Source organism: Acinonyx jubatus, chromosome A3 (genome assembly GCF_027475565.1).
Source record: "Acinonyx jubatus isolate Ajub_Pintada_27869175 chromosome A3, VMU_Ajub_asm_v1.0, whole genome shotgun sequence".
Classification (NCBI taxonomy): Eukaryota; Metazoa; Chordata; class Mammalia; order Carnivora; family Felidae; genus Acinonyx; species Acinonyx jubatus.
The window spans coordinates 86,428,731-86,445,607 of record NC_069388.1 but is presented as its reverse complement, the minus strand read 5'-3'; the positions used below and the strand labels follow the sequence as shown (position 1 = coordinate 86,445,607).

Here is a 16,877-nt window from a genome sequence, read left to right as displayed (position 1 = left end):
TGATTGGCAACAAATAATAAATGTCTGCTTGAGGTGGAAAGTTCGCTCATTCATTTTCTTTTTTTTTTAATTTTTTAAACATTTATTTATTTTTGAGAGACCGAGCATGAGCGGGGGAGGGGCAGAGAGAGAGGGAGATACAGAATTGGAAGCAGGCTCCAGGCTCTGAGCTGTCAGCACAGAGCCCGACACGGGCTCAAACTCAAGAGCCGTGAGATCATGACCTGAGCCGAAGTTGGACGCTTAACCTACTGAGCCACCCAGGAGCCCCTCACTCACTCATTTTTAAGAAAATGTCTGTCGGGGAGCCTGGGTGGTTCAGTCAGTTAAGCATCTGACTTCAGCTCAGGTCATGATCTCGCCGGGTTTGTGAGTTCAAGCTCCGCATCGGGCTTTGTGCTAACAGCTCAGAGCCTGGAGTCTCCTTCAGATTCTGTGTCTCCCCCTCTCTCTGCCCCTCCCATGCTCATGCTCTGTCTCTCTCTGTCTCTCAATAATAAATAAACGTTTAAAAATTTAAAAAAAGAAGAAAGAAAATGTCTATCAAGTGCCCAAGTCTGAAAAATCAGTTTGCCAGTCATTCTTTCAAGTAAAAAAACAGTATTACGTTAAGAAAAAGAAACTGGCTAATTCAGCTTACAACTTAAGCAGCCATACATGTGCTTTTTCTTGTAACAACTATTTTTCAGCATGTAGCAGATGTGTTCTATGCATACTTCTGTTTCAACACCCAAAATATTACAAACACATGTACTTAGGGATCTAGTTTAATAAAATTAATAATTGTACTGCTTTTTCAAGGACATTCTTCAACAAAACTGGCTTTATTTTTAACTGCAAATACATAAGGGTGAGGAATACAATGCCAAGTACAATGTGGCACCAAGGCCTTCACTAGTATTAAGGCACCAGCAGTTTTACCTTCCGTTGTACCATTAGTGCAAATATCAACACGGTTGAAAAGGCACATATCATCTTTGGGTCATTCTGAAAATAGTTTTAACCTTGCTGACCTGCTCAAAGAATCGTGGGTATTCCTCCAGGAGTCCCTGTAACACACTTGAAGAAACTCTTAAGAAATTCATTGAACATTTCAGCCTCTGTTTCCTCATCTATAAGGTCATAATAATACCTCTTCATGGGGTTTTGTGAAAACTAAAAAGATAGTATGAGTGAGGTTCCTGGCACACAGCATACTCATTACATACGAGGTTCATTTCACTTCCTCTTCCCCCATGCCCCACTCAGATGCATCGAGTGGACTCCTACTGATTCTTCAATACCCAGCTCAGTTGTCAATCTCCCTTGTCTCTCCCAGACAGAGATGGTTGCAAGCTGTGATCACATATCAGAACACATATATGTGTTTCTATGTCTCTCCCCAACTGGACTGTGAGGGGACACCATGCCTTACTCATGTAGTAACCCTAGTGTATAGCAAGGCAATGGAGTAATGAAGTGCTGAATAAATGGGTCTTTTCTTTCCCAAGTTGGCTCCAAGTTCACTTCATCACCAGGGGATAGAACTACTGTCCTCAAGGAATGCCATAAGACTGCATTAAGAGTAGGAGAGTATGTCAGTGGACAAAGGGGATGAGAGGAGTCACAATGAGAAGGAGAAGATCTGGGAGGGGCAAGAGTTATCTTCTCAAACCTGCCCTGGCTGAACCATTCTTGAAGGCCATGTTGGTATGTCTCCATCAGTGAGACACAGCTTTGGAGTCATTCAAATAATAGCTACTGCTGCGTGGCCTTAGCTAGAACTTATTACCTCTCTAGGCCTTAGCTCCCTTGGTGGTAAATTGATAATAAGAAGAATGTTCACTTCAGGGGTACCTGGGTGGCTCAGGGGATTAAGCATCTGACTCTTGATCTAGACTCAGGTCATGATCTCACAGTTTGTGGGTTTGAGTCCCATCATCAGAGCCTGTTGTGATTCTGTCTCTCCTTCTCTCTGCCCCTCACTTGCTTGTGCTTTCTCTCTGTCTCTCAAAATAAATTTTTTTGGGGGGGCGCCTGGGTGGCTCAGTTGGTTGGGCATCCGACTTCGGCTCAGGTCATTATCTCGCGGTCCGTGAGTTCGAGCCCCGCGTCGGGCTCTGTGCTGACAGCTCGGAGCCTGGAGCCTGTTTCGGATTCTGTGTCTCCCTCTCTCTCTGACCCTCCCCCATTCATGCTGTCTCTCCCTGTCTCAAAAATAAATAAACGTTAAAAAAAATTTTTTTTTAAATAAATAAATTTTTTTAAAAAAAGAAGAATAAGAATGCTCACTTCATAGAGTTTTGAGGAGATAAGAGATTCTATCTAAGTGTCTATTTCCCTTCCACTATCAACTCCCCATGACCTGCAAGAGTAACGTGGAAAAATCCCATCTGCAGCCACTCTTGAGTCATCCACTTGGAAACATTTCCTGGTGCTCCTGGTGCTCCTGGTATTAATTGAACAGTGTCCATGTGCCAAGCCCTGTGCAAAGTGTCTTTCAAGCATTTCCCACTTCCTGCCTTCCCTAAAGATGAGGCGAACAAAGGCTCTCAGTGAAATTTCACTAAGTATGGTTAGAAGGACCAACGCTAAGACTCTCTGAGTGACATTAAGGGAGGGTCACTGAAGGGCACTACAGCCCCTAAGAGGTGCAGGAAAGAAGAAACCTTAAGCCAGTACAATCACACGACTTATAGATGGCAAGGAAAGGGAAGGCATGCTGCTAATTAGGAAACAGTTAAGAAAACAGTCCCTTCCTTATCATATATTTAGACCTGTCCTGTCCTTGATAATTAATTTTGGCCTTGAGAGATGTGGCTCTACATGCGTAATTTAACAGATTTAATAGTTAAAGATACAGGAGAGCCCACAGGTCACGTTGAGGTTGGGGACAGGGGACCACGTCCTCTCCCTGGATTGCTCTGCAGAATTGGAGGCCAGCAGGCCTCCATAAGAATCATGTTGTAGCTCCAGGGTATTCCTCCAGACCGAATGACTCAGCGAGAAGGAATAAATGTACAATGGGAGGACTCTTCTGTTCCCCATGAAAAATCTTCACTTGTTTCCCCAGGCCTACCTACCCCAACTTTTACCCAAACCAGAGCCTCCCATTGCCATAGGATAGAGTTTTCAAACTGCTCATTGGGACCCATTAGTAGGCCATGAGATCAACTGAGTGAGTTGGCCAGTATGTCTTTTTAATGACAGAATAGACTAGAAAAGAAAATATCAGAGTACATCTTTCACTGGGTTATATATTCACATACATATTTATATGTGCGTATTATGCCTTTTTAAAATGTTTATTTATTTTCGAGACAGAGGGACGGGGGTGGGGAGGTGGTAGAGAGAGAGGAAGATACAGAATCCAAAGCAGGCTCCAGGCTCTGAGCTGTCAGCACAGAGCCCGACAAGGGGCTCAAACCCACAAACCATGAGATCATGACCTGAGCTGAAGTTGGATGCTTAACCAACTGAGCCACGTACACACCCCTGTCTTGATATAAAATATATTTCTTGTTGTGGATAACAATCCAAAAATTTTGAAAATAATGCCTTAAATGAAGGTCATCAGAGAACTGAAGAACAAAGAAATCACCATCTTGGGTCTTGAGTGCCGAGAGCCAAGGTGTGTGACAGGAATGAGGTAGGACACCATCCTGGTCCTGGGGTTAACTCTGGTAAAGACCATGGCTGTGGGAGGGAAGCTGAGGGGCCTCAGAGACAGAAACAGAACAGAGGTAAGAAGACCACCTATCTTGCCCCATCCAGTACCTGGGGCCACCTGGCTAAGCAATCTCCCTTGGTGGGAGCCTCCAACATCTCCTGACAGCCAACCATCAGGCATATCCATGGCCTCACATGAGAAGCCACATCACTACCCTTCTGCTCACCACCTGGTGAGGTCTACCTGTCAGTGGCCAGGGAGCTGTCTCTCCAGCAGTCTGGGCTCCAGGTCTCACTCGTATCTGTAGGCCCATCTTGTGGGGACAGGCTCCTTTCAGTGATCAGGATGCTTGTTAGCCCCAGGGACTTGGACACCCACAGGGGTTATGGGGTGGAAGGGAGCTCCCTGACATCTGGCAGAATCAGGTGACAATCTCCCAGTAGTCCCCACAACACGACTGTAAGGTCATGGCACATTTGGGAAGCAGACAGAATGCTTGTTTTCGTGACACTGATGACAATGGAATCTTTAGGGCTATTGGGATCATACAGAAGACAAACTCTAAAGCAGGGGTTTTCACTGAGGGTACACTCAGTCTGTAATTTGGGAGGTTTTTATGACTGTTGAAGGAGGGTTTAAAGAAAAGCTGAGAGATACTGATCCATTTCCCAATGCACCTCAAAGACATCAAGGCCCACATGTCCATTGACAGATGAATGGATTAACAAAATGTGGGATATACAAACAATGGAATATGATTCAGCCTTAAAAAGTAAGGAAATTCTGGGACGTCTAGGTGGCTCAGTCAGTTGAGCATCCAACTTCGGCTCAGGTCATGATCTCATGGTTCATGAGTTAGAGCCCCGCATCGGGCTCTGTGCTGGCAGCTTGGAGCCTGGAGTCTACTTAGGATTTTGTGCCTCCTTCTCTCTCTCCTCCTCCCCCCCTCACACTCTGTCTCTCTCTCCTTCAAAAATAAATACACATTTTTTTTTAAATTTATTTAAAAAGGAAGGAAATTCTGAGGAACCCTTTTGCGCTGCTGGTGGGAATGCAAATTGGTGCAGCCACTCTGGAAAACAGTATGGAGGTTCCTCAAAAAATTAAAAAATAGAACTACCCTACAACCCAGAAATTGCACTACTAGGTATTTATCCAAAGGATACAGGAGTCCTGATTTGAAGGGGCACATGCACCCCAATGTTTATAGCAGCGCTATCGACAAGAGCCAAAGTATGGAAAGAGCCCAAATGTCCATCAATTGATGAATGGATAAAGAATACAATGGGGGGCACCTGGAGGGCTCAGCCGGTTAAGCGTCTGACTCTTGGTTTCGGCTCAGGTTCATGGATTCGAGCCCCGCATCAGGCTCTGCACTCACAGCACAGAGCCTTCCTAGGTTTCTCTCTCTCCCTCTCTCTCTGCCCCTCCTCTGCTCCCTCTGTCTCTCAAAATAAATAAACTTTTAAAAAAATTTAAGAAATACAATGGAATATTACCCAGCAATAAAAAAAGAATGAAATCTTGCCATTTGCAACACTGTAGATGAAACTAGAGTGTATTATGCTAAGCAAAACAAGTCAGTCAGGGAAACACAAATATCATATGATTTCACTCATATGTGGAATTTAAGATACAAAACAGATGAACATAGGGAAGGGAAGCAAAAATAATATAAAAACAGAGAGGGAGGCAAACCATAAGAGACTCTTAAATAGAACAAACTGAGGGTTGCTGGTGGGGTGTTGGATGGGGTGATGGGCTAAATGCGCAAGGGGCATTAAGGAGGACACTTGTTGGGATGAGCACTGGGTGTTATATGTAAGTGATGAATCACTAAATTCTATTCCTGAAATCATTATTACAATATATGTTAACTAACTTAGATTTAAATTTTTAAAAAAAGGAAGGAAATTCTGACAGCACTACCACTTGGATGAACCACAAGGACATTATACCAAGTGAAAACAGCCAGTTACCAGGGACGTGAGGAGTTCTTATTTAATGGGTTGAGGACCATTAAAGAGTTCTGGGGATGGATGGTGGAGATGTTTGCACAACAATATAAAAGTACTTAATACCACTGAAGTGCACTGAAGTGCACACTGAAAGATGATTAAGATGATAACTTTTATGCTATGTGTATTTTGCCATATCTTTTCAAAAAGTCCAGGTGTGAGACAGTGAGGACACAAAGGCTATGGGTCTCGGGCACACTGACCAGCTACTAGGTGGGGAAGAGAGAAGCAGGGAGAGCAGAACATGTCTCAGGTTCTGACAAGGATGCATGGGTGGCTGGTGGTGCCATTCACTTAGGGAGGGAGCAGAGAGAGGGGTGGAGTTAAGACGGCGGAGAAGTAGGGGGACCAGGATTTTCCTCGTCCCTCAAACACAGCTGGGTTGACATCAGGTCACTGGGAACACCCAGAAAATCAATCTGCGGAGTGGCAGAAGGATCTCCACAGTTGGAGGGAGACAGCTTGGCAGGACTGGGGTGCATGTATGTGAATTGGGGGAGAGAAAACAGCATAGGCCCGGAGGGAGGGAACCCCTTCTGTGCGGAGACAAAAGAGAGAGAAAGAGAGAGGGCTTCCCTATCGAGTTTGCCCAAAAGGAAAACCTCTCCAGACCATGCACTGGGGAAAGAGAATTCCAGAGAGCGCCAGTTTCTGTTTTGCAAACAGCCTTAGGAGCTGAAACTCAGAGGTTCCTAAAGTGAGCGACTTTCTCCGGAGTGGAGCCGGGAGCCGTATGTGCGCACTCCTGGGGCAGAAGGAGCCCACCCTGGGGGCGCTGTAGCCATCTCAGGGGTACGTACGCTGGGAGGGAATAGTCCTCTTCCTCGAGTACTTTGGGAAGAGGGTTTATTGCCTCCTCAAGGACGAAAGGCTCTGCAGGCGCCAGCCAAAGGCCTTTTATCAGCAGGGCTGGGTGGCGCTACACCAGAACAGGGTTGGGGGGTGGGGGAAGGGTCCTTTGACACATCAGGTTTTGAATCCCAGCTGAGCCCCTAGGAGGCACAGGAGACTGGAGCAGGGCAAGCCTACTGCCCCTGAGCAGCGTGGTTTGAGACACCCAGTCTGGGGTAGAGAGACTGGGGTGTCACCATTTTTCTCCCCAACACCAACACAGTGGGGCTTCAGGGAGCAGCACAGCAGCCCCCAGTGGAAGCAGGATCTGCTTACACCAATCCCCGTCCCTCCATGCCTGCTAATTACTTCTCTACCAGGGCGGGACTGACACTGACCCACCCAGCCAGCCTCCCCTCCAGACCAGAAGAGCCACTGGTCCCAGGGACCAACAGACAATTGGTTTTTGTTTGTTTGTTGTTGTTTTTGTTTGTCTGTTTTTCTTTTCTTCTCTTTTCTTTTTCTCTCTATCCTCTTTTTCTTTTGGAATCGGATTCATAGTTTCTGATTTGTTTTTGGTCAATTCCTACTGTGTGTGTATGTGTGTGTGTGTGTGTGTGTGTGTGTGTGTGTGTGTGTTGTTTGATCAGGCATTTTTACTCTATTCTTTTTACACATTTTCTTTCTCTTATTTATTTTCCTTTCTCTTTCTCTGGATTTAACCTTATAGTTTTTTTTAATGTTTATTTTTTGAGAGAGAGCACAAGCAGGGGAGGGGAAGACAGGGGGACAGAGGATCTGAAGCAGGCTCTGCACTGATAGCAGTGAGCCCAACGTGGGGCTCAGACTCACAAACCACAAGATCATGACCTAAGCCAAAGTTGGGCACTCAACGAACTGAGCCACCCAGGTGCCCCATAGCCTTATAGTTTTTTGATTCTCTGTTTGGTCTTCTTTTCTCCCCTTTCATTTTTCTCTCTTTATGGGATCAGGGTCCCGCCTTGCTTTTTCCTTTTTTTCCAGGGTTAGTTCAACAAACAAATCACAGCACACCTGGTGGAAGGTCCAAACAATCCACCACTACAAGCAAGGAAGAGCTTTGCAGAGGACAGACCAGTGGAATAGAGCAGCCAAAATGCAACAACAGAGTGCATGCAACATACACCAAAAACACTTCCTGAAGTCGCAGCCCTGGACAGTGTATGACCCCTTCTTAATATAATAGTACTCGCAGGTACAGGGCACATAGCAAGCTATTAAAATATGCAAAGGACAGAAGTTAGCCAAAATGACAAAACAGAAGAATTCTCCCCAAAAGAAAATTTAGGAAAAAATCACAGCCAGAGTTTTAAACAATATATCTAAACAAGAACTTAGAATAACAATCATAAAACTAACAGTGGGGCTTGAAAAAAGCATAAAAGACAACAGAGAATCTATTGCTACAGGAATCAAAGACCTAAGAACTAGTCATGAAGAATTAAGAAATTCTATAAATGAGTTGCAAAATAAACTAGATACGGTGACAGCTAGGATGGAAGAAGCAGAGGAGAGAATAGGTGAAATAGAAGATAAAATTATGGAAAATGATGAAGCTGAAAAAAAGAGGGAAAGGAAATTACTAGATCATGAGGGGACAATTAGAGAGCTAAGTGATTCCATGAAATGAAACAATACCCATATCATAGTAGTTCCAGAAGAAGAGGGAGAAAAAGGGCAGAAGGTTTATTTGAACAAATTATAGCTGAGAACTTCCTTAATCTGGAGAAGGAAACAGACATCCAAGTCCTAGAGGCACAGAGAACTCCCCTCAAAATCAACAAAAACAGGTCAACACCATGACATATCATAGTGAAACTGGCAAAATACAAAGATAGAGAATTCTGAAAGCAGCTAGGACAAATGGGCCTTAACCTAAAAGGGAGGCATAAAAGGGTAGTAGCAGACCTATCTACTGAAACTTGGCAGGCCAGAAAGGAGTGGCAGGAAATATTCCATGTGCTGAATAGGAAAAACATGCAGCCAAGAATCCTTTATCCAGCAAGGCTGTCATTCAGAATAGGAGAGATAAAGGCTTTCCCAAACAAAAACTAAAGAAGTTCATGACCACTAAACCAACCCTGCAAGAGATCCGAAGGGGGACTCTGTGAGTACAAAGTAGCAAAGACAACAAAGGACCAGAGACATCACCACAAGCATGAAACCTACAGATAACACAATGACACTAAATCTGTATCTTTCAATAAGCACTCTGAATGTAAATGGACTAAATGTCCCAATCAAAAGACATAGGGTATCAGAATGGATAAAAAAAAAAAAACAAGATCCATCTATATGCTGCCTACAAGGCACTCATTTTAGACCTGATGACACCTGCAGATTAAAAGTGAGTGGATGGAGGGGTTCCTGGATGGTCAGTTGGTTAGGCATTCAACTCTTGGTTTCAGCTCGGGTCATGATCTCATGGTTTGTAGGTTTGAGCCCCACATTGGGCTATATGCTGATGGTGCAGAGCCTGCTTGGGATTCTCTCTCTCTCTCCCTCTCTCTCTCTCTCTCTCTCTCTCTCTCTCCCTGCCCCTCCCACATCTCTCTTTCTCAAAATAAATAAAAAATAAAACCTTTTAAAAAATAAATAAATAAAAGTGAAGGGATGGAAAACCACCTATCATGATACTGGGCATCAAAAGAAAACCAGAGTAGCCATACTTATATCAGACAAACTAGTTTAAAACAAAGACTGTAACAAGAAGTGAAGAAGGGCATTATATCATAATTAAGGGGTCTATCCACCAAGAAGAGCTAACAATTGTAAATATTTATGCCCCAACATGGAGGAACCCAAATATATAAATCAATTAATCACAAACATAAACAAACTTACTGATAATAATACCATAATTGTAGGTGACTTTAATATTCCACTTTCAGCAAAGGACAGATCATCTAGGCAGAAAATCAATAAGGAAACAATGGGGGTGCCTGGGTGGCTCAGTCAGTTAAGCATCTGGCTCTTAATGTCAGCTCAGGTCACGATCTCCCGGTTCATGGGTTCAAGCCCCATATCAGGTTCTGCCACTGACAGTGCAGAGCCTGCTTGGAATTCTTTCTCTCTCCCTCTCTCTCTCTGTTCCTCCCCCAATTGTGTGCTCCCTCTCTCTCTCCCTCTCTCCCTCTCTCTCTCTCTCTCTCCCTCCCTCTCTCTCTCTCTCTCTCTCTCTCTCACACACACACTCTCTCTCTCTCTCTCTCTCTCTCAAAATAAATAAATAAACTTAAAAAAATAAGGAAACAATGACTCTGACTGACACATTGGGCCAGATGGACTTTTGTGTCCATTGGAATATATTCAGATATATTCAGAACTTTTCATCTAAAAGCAGCAGAATACACATTCTTCTCAAGTGCACATGGAACATTCTTCAAAAGAGATCACATACTAGGTCACAAAACAGCCCTCAACAAGTACAAAAGGATTGAGATCTTACCATTCATATTTTCAGATCACAATGCTATGAAGCTGGAAATCAACCACAAGAAAAAAATTGGAAAGCCCCCAAATCCATGGAGGTTAAAGAACATCCTATTAAAGAATGAATGGGTCAACCAGAAACTTAAAGAAGAAATTTAAAAATACATGGAAGCAAATGAAAATGAAAACACAAGTCCAAACCCTTTGGGATGTAGCAAAGGCAGTCCTAACAGGAAAATATACCGCAATTCAGGCCCATCTCAAGAAGCAAAAAAGGTCCCAAATACACAACCTAACCTTACACCTAAAAGAGCTAGAGAAACAGCAGCAAAGAAAGCCCAAAGCCAGCAGAAGAAGGGAAATAACAAAGATTAGAGCAGAAATAAATGATACAGAATCCAAAAAACAGTAAAAGAGTTCAATGAATCTAAGAGCTGGTCTTTTGAAAGAATAAAAAAAAATTGATAAACCCCTAACCAAACTTCTCAAAAAGAGAAAAGACCCAAATAGATAAAATAATGAATGAAAGAGGAGAGATCACAACCAACACCACAGAAATACAAACAATTATTAGAGATACTATGAAAAATGATATGCCAACAAACTGGACAACCTGGAAGAAATGGACAAATTCCTAGACACCCACACACTACCAAAACTCAAATGGGAAGAAATAGAAAATTTGAACAGACCCATAACAAGCGAGGAAATTGAATCGGTTATGAAAAATCTCCCAACAAATAAGAGTCCTGGGCCAGATGGCTTCCCAGGGGGATTCTACCAGACATTTAAAGCAAAGTTAATACTTTGCACCTGGGTGGCTCAGTCAGTTAAGCATCTGACTTCAGCTCAGGTCATGAGTTCACAGTTTGTGAGTTCGAGTCCTGCATCAGGTGAGCTGGAGCCCCACTTTTCTCCCTCTTTCTCTCTTTTTCTCTCTCTGCCCCGCTGGGATTGGGATTCTCTCTGTCTCTCTCTGTCTCTCTCTCTGTCTCTCTCTCTCTCTGCCCCTTGCTCACTTGCACCCTCTCTCTCAAAAAATAAATAAAATAAAGCAGAGTTAATACCTATTCTTCTCAAACTGTTCCAAAAAATAGAAAAAGAAGGAAAGCTTCCAGATTCATTCTATGAAGCCAGCATTACCTTGATTCCAAAATCAGACAAAGACCCCACTAAAAAAGGAGAATTACAAGCCAATATCCCTGATGAACCTGGATGCAAAAATTCTCAACAAGATACTAGCAAATCAAATTCAATGGTACATTTAAAGAATTATTCACGATGGCCAAGTGGAATTCATTCCTGGGCTGCAGGACTCATTCAATATTCGCAAATCAATCAATGTGATACATCACATTAATAGAACAAAGGATAAAAACCTTATGATCCTGTCAATAGGTGCAGAAAAAGTATTTGACAAAATGCAGCATCCTTTCTTAATAAAAACCCTCAAGAAAATCGAGATGGAAGGAACATACTTTAACACTATAAAAGCCATCTATGAAAGGCTCACAGCTAATAGCATCTTCAATGAGAAAAAAATGAGAGCTTTCTCCCCTGAGATCAGGAACACAACAGGGATGTCCACTGTCACCACTGTTGTTTAACATAGTGTTAACAACAAAACAAAATAAAAGGCATCCAAATTGGCAAGGAAGAAGTCAAACTTTCACTCTTCACAGATGACATGATACTCCGTTGGAAAACCCAAGACTCCACCAAAAACCTGCTAGAGCTGACACATGAATTCAGCAAGGCCACGGGATATGAAATCAACATAGAGAAATTGGTTGCATTCCTATACACCAATAATGAAGCAACAGAAAGAGATATCAAGGAATTAATCCCATTTACAATTGCACCAAAAACCATCAAATACCTAGGAATAAACCTAACCAAAGAAGTAAAAGATGTGTACGTTGAAAACTATAGAAAGCTTAAGAATGAAATTGAAGAAGACACAAAAAAATGGAAAAACATTCCATGCTCGTGGATTGTAAGAACACATTTGTTAAAATGTCAATACCACCCAAAGCAATCTACACATTCAATGCAATCCCTATCAAAATAGCACCACCATTCTTCATGGAGCTAGAACTAACAATCCTGAATTTTGTATGGAACCACAAAAGACCCAAAGTAGCCAAAGTAATGTTGAAAAAGAAAACCAAAGCTGGAGGCATCACAACCTCAGACTTTAATCTATATTATAAAGCTGTAATCACCAAGACAGTCTGGTATTGGCACAAAAACAGACACATATAGGGGCACCCGAGTGGCTCAGTCAGTTAAGCATCTGACTTCGGCTCAGGTCATGATCTCGTGGTCCATGAGTTCGAGCTCTGCATTGGGCTCTGTGCTGACAGCTCGGAGCTCGGGGCGGGCTTAGGATTCTGTGTCTCCCTCTCTCTCTGCCCCTCCCCCACTCATGCTCTGTCTCTCAAAAATAAATAAAGCTTAAAATTAAAAAAAACAAAAACAAAAACAGACACATATATCAATGGAATAGAATCAAAAACCCAGAAATGGACCCACAGATGTATGGCCAACTAATCTTCAACAAAGCAGGAAAGAGTATCCAATGGAAAAAAGACAGTCTCTTTAGCAAATGATGCTGGGAGAACTGGACAGCGACATGCAGAAAAATGAACATGGACCACTTTCTTACACCACACACAAAAATAAATTCAAAATGGATGAAAGACCTAAGTGTGAGGCAGGAAACCATCAAAACCCTAGAGGAGAAAACAGGCAGCTGTGACGTCAGCTGCAGCAACTTCTTACTTGACATGACCCCAGAGGCAAGGGAAATAAAACCAAAAATGAACTATTGGGACCTCATCAAGATAAAAAGTTCTGCACAGCAAAGGAAACAATCAACAAAACTAAAAGGCAACTGACAGGGGGACACCTAGGTGGCTCAGTCGGTTGGGCAGCCAACTTTGGCTCAGGTTATGATCTAGCAGTTTGTGGGTTTGAGACCCACATTGGGCTCTGTGCTGACAGCTCAGAACCTGGAGCCTGCTTCAGATTCTGTGTCTCCCTCTTTCTGCCCCTTCCCCACTCGTGCTCTCTTTCTCTCTCAAAAATAAATAAACATTAAAAAAAATTTAATAAACAAATAAATAAATAAATAAAAGGCAACTGACGGAATAGGAGAAGATATTTGCAAATGACATATCTGATAAAGAGTCAGTATCCAAAATCTATAAAGAATTTACCAAACTCAACATCTGAAAAACAAATAATCCAGTGAAGAAATGGGCAGAAGACATGAATAGACACTTCTTCAAAGAAGACATCCAGATGACAAACAGACACATAAAAAAAATGCTCAACATTGCTCAACATCAGGGAAATACAAATCAAAACCACAATGAGATACCACCTCACACTGGGCAGAATGGCTAAAATTAACAACTCAGGAAATAACAGATGCTGGTGAGGATGTGGAGAAAGGGGATCTCTTTTGCATTGTTGGTGGGAATGCACACTGGTGCAGCCACTCTGGAGAACAGTGTGGAGATTCCTCAAAAAATTAAAACTAGAACTACCCTATGGCCCAGTAATTTCACTACCAGGAATTTACCCAAAGGATACAAAAATTCTGATTTGATTGGAGCAAATACACCCCAATGTTTATAGTAGTGCTATCACAACAATAGCCAAATCACAGAAACAGCCCAAATGTCCATCAACTGATGAATGGATAAGAAGATGTGGTATAGGGGCACCTGGGTGGCTCAGTTGGTTAAGCATCTGACTTCAGCTCAGGTCATGATCTCGCAGTTCATGGGTTCGATCCCCTGTTCATGCTCTCTCTCTCAAAAATAAATAAACATTAAAAAAGGGAAAAAAAGGGGCGCCTGGGTGGCGCAGTCGGTTAAGCGTCCGACTTCAGCCAGGTCACGATCTCGCGGTCCGTGAGTTCGAGGCCCCGCGTCAGGCTCTGGGCTGATGGCTCGGAGCCTGGAGCCTGTTTCCGATTCTGTGTCTCCCTCTCTCTCTGCCCCTCCCCCATTCATGCTCTGTCTCTCTCTGTCCCAAAAATAAATAAAAACGTTGAAAAAAAATTTTTAAAAAAGGAAAAAAAAAAGATGTGTTATATAAATATACAATGGAATATTACTTGGTGATCAAAAAGAATGAAATCTTGCCATTTGCAACAACATGGATAGGACTGGAAGGTATTATGCTAAGCAAAATAAGTCAGTCAAAGAAAGATACATATCATATGGTTTCACTCATATGTGAAATTTGAGAAACTTAACAGATGAACATAGGGGAAGGAAAGGAAAAATAATATAAAAACGGAGAGGGAGGCAAGCCATAAGAGACTCTTAAATACAGAGAACTGAGGGTTGATAGGAGTGGAGGAAGGGATTAAACAAGTGATGGACATTAAGGAGGGCATTTTTCGGGATGAGCACTGGGTGTCATATGTAAGACATGAATTACTGGGTTCTACTCCTGAAACCAAGACTACACTGTATGTTAACTAACCTGAGAAGAAAAAAATAAACTTTAAAAATTTTAAAAAAAGAAAGAGAGCAGAGAAGAGTGGAAATGGGGTGTTCTGGACTCCCAGAGAGAGAGAGACAGGCTGTCTCTGCCCATGAGTCAGGTGACAAGACTTACTGTAAGAAGCTTCCTGGCAGCTTAAGATTGTGCAAGCGGCCTTGATTATTCAACAAGTATGTATCGAGAACTTGTTCTGTTTTGGGTACTCGGTTGCCACTTCATTAGACTATCCATCGTACAAAGAGCATGATAAAGATTCAAAGTATCAGGACAAAACCAGAAGGCAATGGCAACTGAAAGGAGAAAAGATAGCCCTGGCTTCCGCTGAAGGAAGATCTGCTTTACTTGTCAGCACAGATACCCTCTTACAAAAAGGAGGGGTAGACTCTGATAACTGATACTTGCCCGCCATCTGTGCCCCAACCTAAACCTATACACCTCAGGAACTGGGCAGCTGTCATTGCCCCCCATTTCCAGAAAAGTCCTACTCTTCTCACCCTCAAGAACCCACCCTAATATCCATCTTCCTAAATCCTCACTGAAACCACCCTTTCCAGGAAACAGCCAGGAAGGGGGGACGGTAGGTAGATATACCGGCTGTGATAGAATGTACTCTGAGAGGGGTACTCTTTAAACCCAACGGGCCAATTAGAACTGGGGACTATACCTGAAATATCTATGACAAAATGTTAACATCCTTAATATATGAAGAGCACTTGCAACTAATTAAGAAAAAGACAACCCCCACAAAAAACTGGGCAAATTAAAAAGCAATTCAGTAAGAGGGGCACCTGGGTGGCTCAGTCAGTTAAGTGTCTGACTCTTGATTTCAGCTCAGGTCGTGATCTCATAAATTCGTGGGATTGAGCCCTGAATCTGGCTCTGTGCTGACATCGCAGAGCCTGTGAGACTCTCTCTCTCTCCCTCTCTCTCTGTCCCTCCCACCATCCTTCCCTCTCTCTCCCTCTCTCTCCCTCTCTCTCTGTCTCTCAAAAATAAACTTAAACTTCTTAAAAAAGCAATTCAGTGAGACATAAATGCAAGTAAGTAATAGGTAATAACATTGAAATATCACAAATACTATTTGAACCTAAGAAATGGTTCAAGATGATTGTTAAAACATGATAATGTTTTGTGTTAGCAGGATTATAGGGAAAAAAGTTTCATACTCAGCTAATGAGAGTGTAAAACTGGTATAGATGTTCAGGAAAGCAATTTGGGAAATTCAGCAAAGCCTTACACGCATCTCTCTAACCTCTGACACAGACAACAGCAATGCCACTTCCAGTGTTTACCCAAAGGGAATAATTAAATATGTTAATAAAGATTTAATCAATTGGGGTACCTGGGTGGCTCAGTTGGTTAAGCGACTGACTTTGGCTCAGGTCATGATCCCATGGTTCGTGGGTTCAAGCCCCACATCAGGCTCTCTGCTGTCAGTGCAGAGCCTGCTTCGGATTCTCTCTCTCTCTTTCTCTCTCTCTCTCTCTCTCTCTCTGCCCCTCCCTGTGCTCTCTCTCTCAACAATAAACATTAAAAAAAATTTTTTAATGAAACAAAATAAAATAAAATCAAGCTTCACGGAAGCATTAGCACAGCCATTTAAAAAAAGATTTAATCACTAGGATATTTCCCACAGTGACAGTATAACTTAAGCAATGGATATAAATATAAAAAATTTGATATAACCGAAATATACATCAATAGGGGGTTGATGAACTGAATTAGCGTGCATCCATGTAATAAAATACTATGCAGACATTTTAAAAAGACATGTAAAGGATTATCTACTGACAGAAAGATGCCCATGGTTCATTGTCAAGTGAAAATGTAAACATTCAAACATTTGAAAAAAGATATCTGGGATGGGACTATCTCTAGAGAGGAAGGCAAGGGATCTGGGAATTGTGATGGAGGGGTGAGACTGGCAAGGTTCTGTTCCTTGTCCTGGTGATACACATGGATAGTCCCTTCCCCATTTATTCATTAAAGCTGGGTGTCTCAACCTTGTCACTATTAACATTTGAGGCTGGATAACTCTTTCTTATGGGTATTGTGGACCAGTCCTATACACTGTAGGATATTTAATAGCATCTCTGGTCCTTTCCCACTAGATGCTCCAACCCCCCTCCCCAACTCGGTGGTAACAACCCAAAATGTCTCCAGACATTGCCAAATGTGTCCTGAGGAACAAAATCACCCCCAGCTGAGAACCAGTACATTAAAGCATACATTTACATTGTATGTACTTTACATGGGTGTTAAATTTCACACCTAAAAATTGCTTTTTTGAAAAAGAGGAAAAAAGAATCTTGGATAACTGATAACAAGTTAATTCAAAGTACCTGGATTTGGGGCCATTCATTACTTTTGCCTCATATATTCCT

General features: G+C 42.5%; 1 protein-coding gene across 23 annotated transcripts in view; it reads right to left on the bottom strand.

Annotated features, from left to right (window-relative positions):
* DYSF (dysferlin) overlaps window positions 1–16,877 on the bottom strand; it is a 224,963-nt gene that overhangs the window by 194,194 nt on the left and 13,892 nt on the right. The gene's annotated exons all lie outside the window — the stretch shown is intronic.